Below are 11,902 nucleotides of genomic sequence, written 5' to 3' on the forward strand. Positions count from 1 at the left end.
TAAAAGTATGCATCACATCAATGGACGTGTTTGTGCTATTTTCAAAATCACTGTCGTCACGGCTGCAGTCAGTAAATGCCCACAAAGTTTGCTGAAATATAAATGTGTCTGACAAACGGTGACACGCGGCTCCAGCTTTAGCTCCGACGACAAGTTACAAGCGAGGACTGTTTCAGTGAATTCTTTGATTAAAGTAAATTAAACTTTAATGATTCCCATGGGGGAAAATAGGTCACCTTGGCAGCAAAAAGGACTGAACAAACAGAGGATTAAAGGTTATGACAAGCATGTGCAAAAAAAAGAAAAGAAAAGGGAAAAGAATGATATAGTAAATAAAAAGGAAGCTTCCTCAGAAGGCTTTGAAATGCTGCATCTTTACTGAGTTGATGAAATGTCTATCATTTGCCGTCTACCTCATTAGATTTGCGAGAGTGCAAATTTGCTGTTTGTATGCATTGTGCACTATTTACCATTCAATCAAATGCAGATAAGGGTAGGTCTGACAGGCAGGCTAGGAAAGCAGGCATATTAGAGCAGCCCAAACTGCTCATTTTTATCCAAACACAACCTGCTTTTCAAACATGGCTTCCCACTTATTCATGCAGGGACATAAACACGGCTGCGGCCATGGTAATATTATTTACAAAAACCCAAGAAGATATGCACTGCATCTGCTTGTATTTGTGCCGTGTTTAAGAATACACATGGATGTCTGTTTGGACAGCTGGATCACTAAACTAAATAATCCCGGGAATGTTGGAATGTTTTCCATTTTGCATCTGTAAAACAATCTCACAGAAGCCTCCTGCTTCTCCTCACTTAGTTTAGTTTAGTTCCTCCATCTGGAGACACCGACTTTTGTCACCCTGGCAGAGTGAGAACGGTTGGGGGATTTTTTTTTTTTTTCTCTGGATAACAGAATCCTGTCATCTACTGAGAGTTGACTATAAGTACGACTCCGTTTCTCCTCGGGGAAAACACATTAATTTGGATTTTGATTTGCATTTGTTTTGGTGCTAGTATTGACACAATTCCAGACCTAGATGTCTCATCTCAGCAGGCAGCTCTGATGAGCTCATCTGCATAAGTTGAAATACTCTTTGAGAGGGAGATTGCGTGGGTCACAGCATCTCATCCCATTGAAATACAGACAGAAACATCACATCATTTTATCTGTATCAGTCCCAGGGTTTCAGAACATGGGGGAAGGAGACAGGTGAGCAGAATGTCAAGTAGAAAGGAGGCTGAACCATTTGCTGCAACACTTACTCCTCCAAGTACATGTTTACCGGTGGATCACTTAGGGATGTAAAACAGGTTAAACTTCTTCCTTAATTATGCATAATGTTCTTTGAAGCGAACCCTCTTTTTTTTTTCAAATTAATGCAGCTCTGAACACCACAGCTGCTTGACAAAAAAGTGCAATGTTGTTGAGAGAATCTGAATGCAGATTAAGGACTAGCATGAGCTGCAGGATGAATATGACTTGTCTCAGAATGATTACAGTCACAGTAAAAATGAATTACAGACAATGAAACTGATCTGTGTAATACCTCCATTCTTCTACATTTTACATACACAAATGATCTATTCAGATGAAAATGGAATGAGCACTGTACCATTCACTTGTGAAAAATTGACATGCTCACCCGGAGTACTTAAGCTTTTAATTCAATAATTCAATAACACAGGCGATTAAGAGCTTGTCTTCCACCTTCACTAAATTCTAAGGGAGACGGTTCCACTTGGTTGGAAACTGTTGGTGGGGAAACAGCGAGCGAGCAAGAAACATAAACAATATTGAGAGTGTAGTTTTCATTTTAACTGGGAGATGTCATTGAACACAGCGTGCATTCCCCTTAGGGCGACTTCTAAAAAGCTGATTTTAGCTCCATTAGCATGGGGAAAACATAATTGAAATAGCAAAACCTGCAGCCATTAGGCAACTTAAATTTAATTCTTCTGTAGTTGTTTCTGGAGCATGAATTTCACAACTACTTTATATAAGACACAGTACATTGCTGAAGTATTTTCAGATGTTTCTATGTTATAGCCATAGACTGCAGTGTATTATATTGGGATTTTAAGTGATGTATCGGGTATCTGCAACCTGCATGTGATGTGTTAACCTGGAGAGAGCAGTTCTGAAGATAAAGAATAGGAATAAAGAAATGAGTCATGGCTTTATATATAAACCAAAGGAAAGATAGTTTTGAGAGTGTTTTTCAGTCCTTAAATATCATAAGCCTGATAATGATGCATTTTTAAGTGAACAAGTAAGGAAAGGGCTCAACTAGTGCATAGTCATTTTATCCAAAATTAAATAAGTAAATAAATGCTGTTGCTAGTAAATAATGAATAAATACTTTATCAAAAAAAAAGATGTCCCCATAATAATATACATATATATAAATAAAAAATTGGGAGAGGCTAAGTTTGTCAATCACAGTTTTACTTATACATTTCAAGATTTATTTATTTCAGGATTCATTTATTTTATTATTTAATTTCATAATGGTGTTTTATTTTGTAAATCTACTTTTCAGATTTTATCCACTATTATTATTTAACTAAGTTTTTCTTTAGTTAAATAGGATCTTTTTTTAGTTAAGGTTTTTATATTCAAATGAGGGCGCGGGGTTTTCTCTGTGGGCCTTGTCTAGTCTGTTTGAAAGGAACCGAATCCTCCGTATTTGTTCACTTCAAAGAGTCATTCAAATCTATTTTTGAAAATATAGATTTTTCTAAGAACAAGACATGTTATTCTATAATTTTGTATTTATTGTTTTTTTGTTTGTTTGTGATGTTCACAAAAAAAATTATCATTAAGTAAAAAAACAACCTAGTATGTTCTTGCAAAAAAATTTAGGTATATGTCTATAAAATATAAAATTTCTAAACATTTAAAATACCCATGTGGGGTTTTTACAAGTGTTGTGTGTATCGATATATTTTGTGCTATTTGTAATATGAAAGCAAAAGAAAAAGAAAAATGTAATGAATAGTTGAAGAAAAAAGTTAACTTGACTTGCTTTGACAGAAACAAAATTGCTCTTCTGCACAATTAAATATAACAATTAAGGCAGCACATTAATGAACATTAATCAAGGAGCAACAAGTACGAAGAAACCAAGAATAATTGAATGCACCGTGGCTGTTCTCTCCTCCTCTGCCGCTGCATGAAGCCTGCAACATTATAGCAACAAGGTAGTGCACAGAGCTACATACGTCTGACACCATGACACGTGACGAAAACAAACAGAGATCAATGAACATGCATTTGTGTGCTCTTACACAAGTTTTTAAAATAAACCATATGTATATATAATATCATGGGGACACACTGTATATTGAAATATTTATTAATGACAGTGTTTTTATTTATTCATAAACCAGACACAATTATGCATACTGTAATTGCAGTTCTGCTTCGCCAGTAATTTTTCCCCCATTCTAAAACCTGAAATCAAAATAAAATGCAGTCACTTATTTATAAATTGTACAAAAGGAACACATCTTGTGACAAGAAGTGCTATTAGTTAGAGTGCTCCAGTTAAGGTCCAGACTTAAATCTGACTGACAATATGTGGTAAGACTTTGGTGCTCACAATTGTTCTACATCCAAATTACAGTGCTTGAATTATTTGAAATGGGGAAAATATTTTAGTTTCTCGCTGTGCAAAACGGGTAAGGAGGTACCTCGACTTTCAACTATTGACAGCAAAAAATAGTTGTACAAATAATTGACTCAATGGATCTCAAGCTGATACACTATTCAGTTTGTTGTAAAACATTCTGAAAACCATATTTTTCCTTCTTATTCACAGTTTATGCTCATCTACATCAAGCTCCAAACTAAACACATTGAAGTTGGTGGTTGTAACATAATTGAATAATTTATAGGGATACAATTATTTTTGCAAGGCAGTGTAGTTACTTCAACCTTGATTTTACTTATGTAAATATGTATTTTAAAAGCAATATTTTTTGCATTAGATAAACTTGATGGTATAAACTTTTCTCCTTTTTCATTAGAAAAAAAGAAATTTTATGATATGATCCAAAGATGACATCAAAACAACTTCTGAAAGCAATCTGCGGTTGTTTTTATGAGCGTAAACATGTATCTGGAGCATACCTTTAGGAAATGATTTTCCCATCAGAAGTGCCTTGTGTTGATAAATATAACACTGCTTATATATATATGCATGTTTAATGTGAGACTTGCCAGAAGCCATTCTTCAGCTTGCAGCAAAGTGACAGTAAGCAGAGAGTTACAACATTTTTGCGCAGTTGCAAAATTTGCAACTAGTAGGAGAATTAGATCTCTGTGTCTTCTTCTTTTGTCTTTTTTAAGTGAAAGATCCCCATTATTCACTATACCTGTGCCAGCATTTGTGAAGTATTCTCTGTGTTAAAAGATAATGTTGCCATCTAATAAAATAAAACATTTGGGAAAACCATTTTCTTTAATACTGGTGAAAGTGAACCATCCTTGCTATGAGGAAAAAAGAAAACACATAATTTAAACATTAGAGTCCTCCAGCCATGTGGATTTTTGTTCATCTCCGTGCACCTTGAAAATGAGTGAAGTTATGCCGGAAACTCAGATGGTATGTCAAGATGCTTTTGGGATTGAATTCTGAACTGAATCCCTCTTCACTGGTTAAGATAAGGGATTTTATAAGGAAAGCTGTAAGTCAGGAATGGGCCAGTCTGAGTTCCCATAGCATGATAACCTTGAGTATAAAACAGGTTTCTGTGTATTTACACAGAAAATGTGTTATATGATCCAATTTCTTATATTGAGAACATACAAACAGTAGTCATCTGTACTGCCCTCAAAAATAAGACAATATGGTGAATATTAAAATAATATTGATGTTCTGAATACACAACCAGAGCACACATAAAATAAACACTCCCTAAATTAAGTGGTAGTGTTAATAAAAAATGAAATCATTATAATTTTTTCTGTTCTAGCCTTTAGCAAGTCATACCATTTAACAAGTTAGCAGATTATTTGGTTTTAGGCAGAGCTTGCTGTCGGCTGCCTGATAGACGTACTTGTAGTTTGTTCATTGTATAAAATCAGCCTTTTCTTAAAGTAAATGGCCAAAGTTTTCTTATCCTTTTCATGCAATTATATATTTTTTAAAAGTCAGTTAAAGAAATAGTCATTGCAAATGCAGGATTTAAAAAATAGAGTAAAATAGAAACAAGCAAAGGAATGACAAAAATGTGAATTGGTCCTTCGGCCAGGTAGCCTGCAGTGCAGAACAACAGGTTTAGAAGTTGCAGCACTGCACTGCTGTGTTCTCTTAAACAGCCAGAGAAAACTGGTCACTCTGGCACTTTCTCTGGCCCCCCATTTGAAGGACTTAAAAGCACAGAAACTGTGTGACAGAAACAGGTCAATGATTCAAGGTTCAAATGACAAACAAAGACCACCAAAATAGACTTAAAATTTTGTTTTGTAAAAATTTTAAAAATAACCTTTTTTTTCTTAGCAAAGCTGTCAGTTTTGTTATAACCTTAATCCCATTGGCAGTCCACTGCCCCAAATTGGGTTTTCAAGTACTAAGACATTAGTCTAAAAAAAACTGAGAAATGCTGAACATCTTGTCTGTGAGCTACATTAAAACATAACTAAGCAGCATCTCCTTGTTAATGCCTCATATCCTTGGCATTTACAAACTTTAAAAGGGATTGTGTTTTTTTTTTTTTTTCTAGAAATCAAATACAGATATTTTTTACTGGCTGAACTAAGACTGGGCAAAGAAGCTGATTATTCCAGCCCAATGAAAACAGACTTTGAAAAAAAGCCAAACAGTGAGCCAAATTGATTAATGTGTTGTTAGATTTCTACCAAGCAAAGTGACATGGAAATAAATGTGCACGCCAAATTTCACCACTGAGTAATGCTTTCCCTAATTCGGAGTCGAAGTACGGCTGGGGTGATACGCATGCGTTCGTGCAAGTGTACTTCTACAATCTGTTTTTTCTTGTAAACAGGCGACAGAATTGACAGGGAAGTCAGAGACTTTACATAAAAATGCCATATGTCTCCCCACATCCGTTCTCATCCCCAACTAGTTCCTAAAAGGTGTCTAATGTTATTTACTGAGTTTAGTTTTCATAGAGGCCGTCAGTAATAAACAACCCTCTCACTGACCCTCTTTTGGCTGAAAATTCCAGACTCCACACACACCTCATTTTAAGTGCTTGTTAAAAAGGCGTTAGCGACAGCAGTCTCCTCTGGGAGGGGTTCAAAAACACACCGATCTGTCAATCGTGATTAATGTTTAACACAAAAAATGCATATAGACTGAGGAAGTCATCTGGCAGGACTTCACACAGGATTCACTACATGTTACTGGGTCACGACACACTTTCCTCACTTTGAATTGGGCAAAAAATAGTCCTCTGCGAGCCTTTTTAGTGATAAAGTGGGCCAATATCTGCATAAAGTGGGGAAGCTAATGTGCTCTGTCATACGCTCAAGAGTCCTGAGTCTAAAAAGCTTCACCCTTTAAGTGCTTTGTCTGCCATCATAAATAGGATAAAAAAAGGGAGAAAATAGGTACTAGACAGAGCGAGACAGAGTATAGAAACAGGCCGAGCCTTTTAGAATCGATAGACAGTTTATTGAATCAATACGCAGTTTAGTGCAGCGCAAAACCTGTCTTTCTGACCAAAGAGGTACATGTTGAATAAGATGGTTGATTAGGAGTCGTGGAGGCATAAGTGCAGCATATTCTGGATCGTCTCAAACACAGGAGCCCAACCCTGCCACTCTTTAGGTCTTTGACATTGTTGGAGAAACTGCAAAGGTGGGGATGTCACAAAGCTTTGATGGAGCACATCAAATGTTAAGCTTCACGGTTTTGCTTTTATAGCTGTTAAAGAGCAAAGCTCTCATTAGCATTCTGTGCAAGTTAGCTCTGCAGTTAATGATGCAGCCACCTTGGCTGGAGGTGGTTTCAGTTTGAGTTAGTTGGGTTTTTCAAGGTTTGCTTGAGTTTGCATTCCATTAGCACATATGTTCACTCTTACTTCCCACAGAACAAAAAGAATCTTCCATGAAAATATTATATTCATATGTTTTATGAGAACAAAGGCACAATGAAACACTTGTCTATTGCAATAATCAAAAAGCACATATTTTAGATTAAAAGCAAAGTGTGTCACATGTGCAGACTCAAAAGGAGACAATTACTTTACATAACAACCAGTACATGAAAACGTTGCTTTTAAAATGCACCTGCTGATTAAATGGTATCCACTTCTGGTTTTATGGTTAGCGTCTCCTTGCACATTTGAGTGTGCATTTATTCTTTCTATAAAGCAAAGAGAAAGACATTTTCACTAAGTACAATGACAGATCTCTCTCTCTCTTTTTCTCTTCCTCTTTCTATCTATTTCTTTCCGCAAAAGGCAAAAATTGCATGTGCTGAAAAATATCCAGATTCATAAAATTATGCCCCCGCACACCGGCAAGAAAGTTTCCTTTACAGATCACAGGTGCACACTGACGTTTGTGCACAAGGTGCAGTGGATCTGCCCTCTCCACACCCACATTCAACCATAAATGGTCAATGCAAAACACCTCATGAATATCGGTGTTTATTTAAATGAGCCAGCTGATCATGTTACTTAATGATTAACAATGGCAGACACTGGGAAAAGACAGGGGAAAAACACGATTTCACAGAGGCAGGTATCTTCCTGGAGGTATCAGCTGAGATAATACTGCCAGTAACTTACTTACACGCTACATCACCCACCCCCCAGCCCCCATTAACGTTTTACCTTCCTTTAGCTTAGAAAGTATTCCCTTATCAGATATTCTGTTTTGCATATTTGCTCTGTCTTCTCAAACCCCCAGTCGGTTATGGCAGATGGACACTCGAACTGAGCCCAGTTTGGCTGGAGGTTTCTTCCTGTTAAAGAGGAGTTTATCCTCCCCACTGTCGGTAAATGCAAGCTCAGTATGAAGGATTGTTGTACAGTAAACAACACAAGTGATTCTTCACTGTCTCTATCCAGAAGGAGTGAATACTACAAAAATACTACAAGTCAAGAGACTCTTTGCAATCTGCTGGGTTTCTTTAGATAGTTAAAATTCTTAAACTAATTTGAATAATAAACTGAACTTAATACACAAATTAAAAACTAATAAATAATTGTGTGTATAAATGATTTGAAATTAATTCTTTTGAGCTTTTGCCTCAAGATGACAAGATGTGAATTGCCGCTATATAAAGAAACTGAATTGAATAGTCAGTGTAGGCACATTTTTATGTGTGTGGGATGCTGTAATAGGCCACAAAGTCCTCAAGCCCTCCCAATCATAACCATCACTAATTTGTTTCACGCTTCTATTAAAACGAAACGTTTTAGTTAAAGGTCATAACATGTTCACTGTCTCCTTTTGGAGTTGCTTCTTTTTTGTGTTCAGCCTACACACATGTGGAAACCATGAGGCTTATGAGGAGGATAGTGCAAAGCTCCAATGAAAAGTTCTCTGTTTTGCATCAGCTGTATTAGTATGAAACCCCTAAATGCCCATGTTAAACCCACACAGGTGTTTTCACTTGTTGTATCTGATTAAATCTCGCCTGAGCACTGTGTGGGTGAAAATAATGTTGACGAGTGCTCAGCTGACAGCTCTCTCACTCTCCGGTTAGGTTTATTGTATCTGTAGAGTCAGTCAATTTACACCTCTATGATTATTAGTACACAGAGTTTGGGGACCTTGTGTAATTACAGACAAAGCTCTGCCCATTAGAGCGCTGGTACAGCACAATAACTAAAAACATCTGTTGGACGACTTCAACAAACCTCGTATATGGAAACGGGCTTCAGAGAAATTAATTACTTGTAATGAGAAATATTTTTAAAGGAACATTTAGTAATCAGTCATTACTTTTCTTTACATAAGAAGGGGTATAAAAAGACTAATAGTTTATAAACAGATTGAAAATTGTTTGCAGAAAACCAAACATAAATTATTCCTGAGTCATCTATTTAACATTCTGCTTTTAGGCTGCAATGCAGGTTTAACATTAATTTGGTAATTTTGTTTATTTTAAGCCTGCTTAAATATGCAGAATGCATTTCTTTCTTTTCTAATTAATGTGATCCAGACTAAGAACCTCACTATTTCCCAAAGAGGAGTGTTTATACTGAAAACAACAGTTCAGGGCTAAATATCTGTTTATTGTATATTGAAACAATACCACTGATAAATATTGAAAGTATAATAAATAAATACCTTTTTCTATTGTTTTTCTAATCAAATCAGTAATTACAAAAAAAGACCTTGCAGTCACGTCTTCTAAAAAATGCAAATGAGTGTCATTTACGGCGTAATGATTCATTTAGATAGGAAAGAGATTGATTCGGCGACAGGAAAAAAATAATAATAGAAAGTACAAGATGTACACAAAAAAAGGGTGTAGCAAGTTCTTTTCTACAAAGATTGTCTATGTAGGATGATAGGCTGAGCTTTGTGGAACCAATGAGGTGAAGAGGAAAGATTTCTCCCCACAACCAAAAAGCTTCATAATTTCAATGCAGCTAAATTTCTCCATTGATAAAACACAGATTGATTATGTGGAAAAAAGTGAGACTTACACAACCAAGCACTGGCATGTCGATACACAGTAGGTTAGTCTACTTTGTATTAAGATGCCAGATGTTGAAGGAACTTGCTGTTGCGAGCCAGAAAAAATTAAAGATGCTGTTTGGAACGAGACCAGAAATTCCAATGTATAGCTGAATTCAACCAAAAATAACAACAGAAAATAAAATGCCACTATAGACAAAAGTAAAACTTAAAAATTTGTGTGTCAGTTTGCTCTGGTAAAACTAAATTCTCCCACTGGGGGACCATTTCTATTCTATTCTATTCTATTTCAGGATTTTGACTCATGGGTCACAAGTTAATACAAGTTAAAAGGAAAACTTGTAAAAATACTGTGTATTATTTTTGAAAATCTTACATTTTAAAGATTTTTAAAATGTAAGATTTTATAAATCTTACATTTTAAAACACAAAACATATCTCAATGTGACAAAAGCAGGGATTTCAGTTTTCTTTTTATTTTTATTTTCTTGGAGCTACTTGTCAAAATAGATAGTAGGCAGTCACCAAATCAGCTTGTTGGTGGATTTTTGTTTTTTTCTAACCAGGAGCATTGATACACATCAAGAGAACTCAAATAACAGACTCCCCAGATTCCTTACTATGATGTTTAACCAAGAGATCAATCTTTTGGCATAAAACTATATAAACTGCAGCTGCCAGTAAGCCTGCTTCCCCTCTGAATGAGCTAAAATAGGTTACCCATAACACTCCTCAAGTTGAGTAAATATCACAGCAAGCCAAGCCTTTTAACATCTTAATGAGAGCATTTGTCTGTGTGAACATTTTTGTCCACTGATTTTGGGTCTATACTTTGAATGAAAATTTGTAAAAGCATGATATCTCTGTGGAAATACATGTAGCCCCGGACACAACCTCTCATAGTACTTTGTCATCAGGGATAAACATACAGTAAGACTTAAGATTACTGCAGAGACACAAATCATGGTGTAGTCCATGATTATGTGTAATCTAGAAACATACTACACTCTTGAATTTGCCTACTGGTATTGATGAACGTTAACATTCTCTTCATTTTCACAGGCAGCAGTTTCATGATAGAGTTTCACAAAAAGCTTTCAGTAAATACAACAGGAAAACTGTGAGACCCACTGATGTGACACGAATGTCCAACATGCTCAATGTTCTACATGCTCAATGTATTTATTGCTGTATATCAACTTCATCAACATCTAAGGTAAATTATGGCCCTGAGCAGGTTGTAACAGCAGCTACACAACTTGTAATTTGTGTAGCTGCAAAATGCGTGTAACTAATGTGATCCTATACCACAATAAAAACATGATTTGTTTAAAGAGGTTTTCTATATATTCAAAGGGTCACTTTGTCTTGCCAATATGAAACTCCCCTGTCTTCTTCTAGCAGACCTATTGCCATCTGCAGAAATACACTCGGTCAGAAACAACCAATAAGAGCCAAGAGGGGGGTCTAAGAGCTGTCAGTTATGCTTGTGCTCACACCTTTCCCCTTGTTCTCTGCTATGAGACAGCAAGTTTACGACAACAGAGCCTGTCATGAACGTTCAGAATAGTTAGCATAGCGATCGATGGCGGTGGATAAACTGTTTTCCTGTAACAGTAAGTTGTTTTTCTGCTATAGTCACATTGATCAGCATGTACACGAGCCTGATTGATGGTGCGAAGATCTTCCTCCAGGCTCTGATTGGTTGCTTCTGCAAAGGTGACAGAGTAAAGAGTTTTCTCTGACTAAATCAAGCAAAGACACTCCTCTCTGTCTGCTCCTGTTAATGTTCCTTGTTTACTGTTGCCCAGGTTGGTCAAACTGACCAAACTACAATATTTGGTTGTGTGAAAAAAAATCCAGATTGTAAAAAACATGCCACAAAACACAGTTACTATCTAGAACTAAAGATAGCCACCCATCACTTTTATTAATTTGATTTTTATAAACTGCAAATAGAAATCCATGGCTGGGATGTTTATTAAGCAACTACAGTAATTGTAGGCCTTTTTAAAGCAGAAAGACCAACTAAGTAGTGAATATCAGCTTGTTTTTTTTGTGTTTTTCTGACTAAACAACAAAATTCAGCAAGTATTTATTGCATATTGTTATACAAAAAATCTATGCATCACAGCCTTAAACGTTAAATAAAATGTAAAATATGTAATTTAGATAAGTTTATCTAAAAAAGAGATCAGGACATCTGATGACTCGATGAACTGTAGATCAGATTACAGTTCTGATCTACACAACTGTAAATAAACCAAAGAC

This window comes from Xiphophorus maculatus, chromosome 7, assembly GCF_002775205.1.
Source record: "Xiphophorus maculatus strain JP 163 A chromosome 7, X_maculatus-5.0-male, whole genome shotgun sequence".
In the NCBI taxonomy this organism is placed as follows: Eukaryota; Metazoa; Chordata; class Actinopteri; order Cyprinodontiformes; family Poeciliidae; genus Xiphophorus; species Xiphophorus maculatus.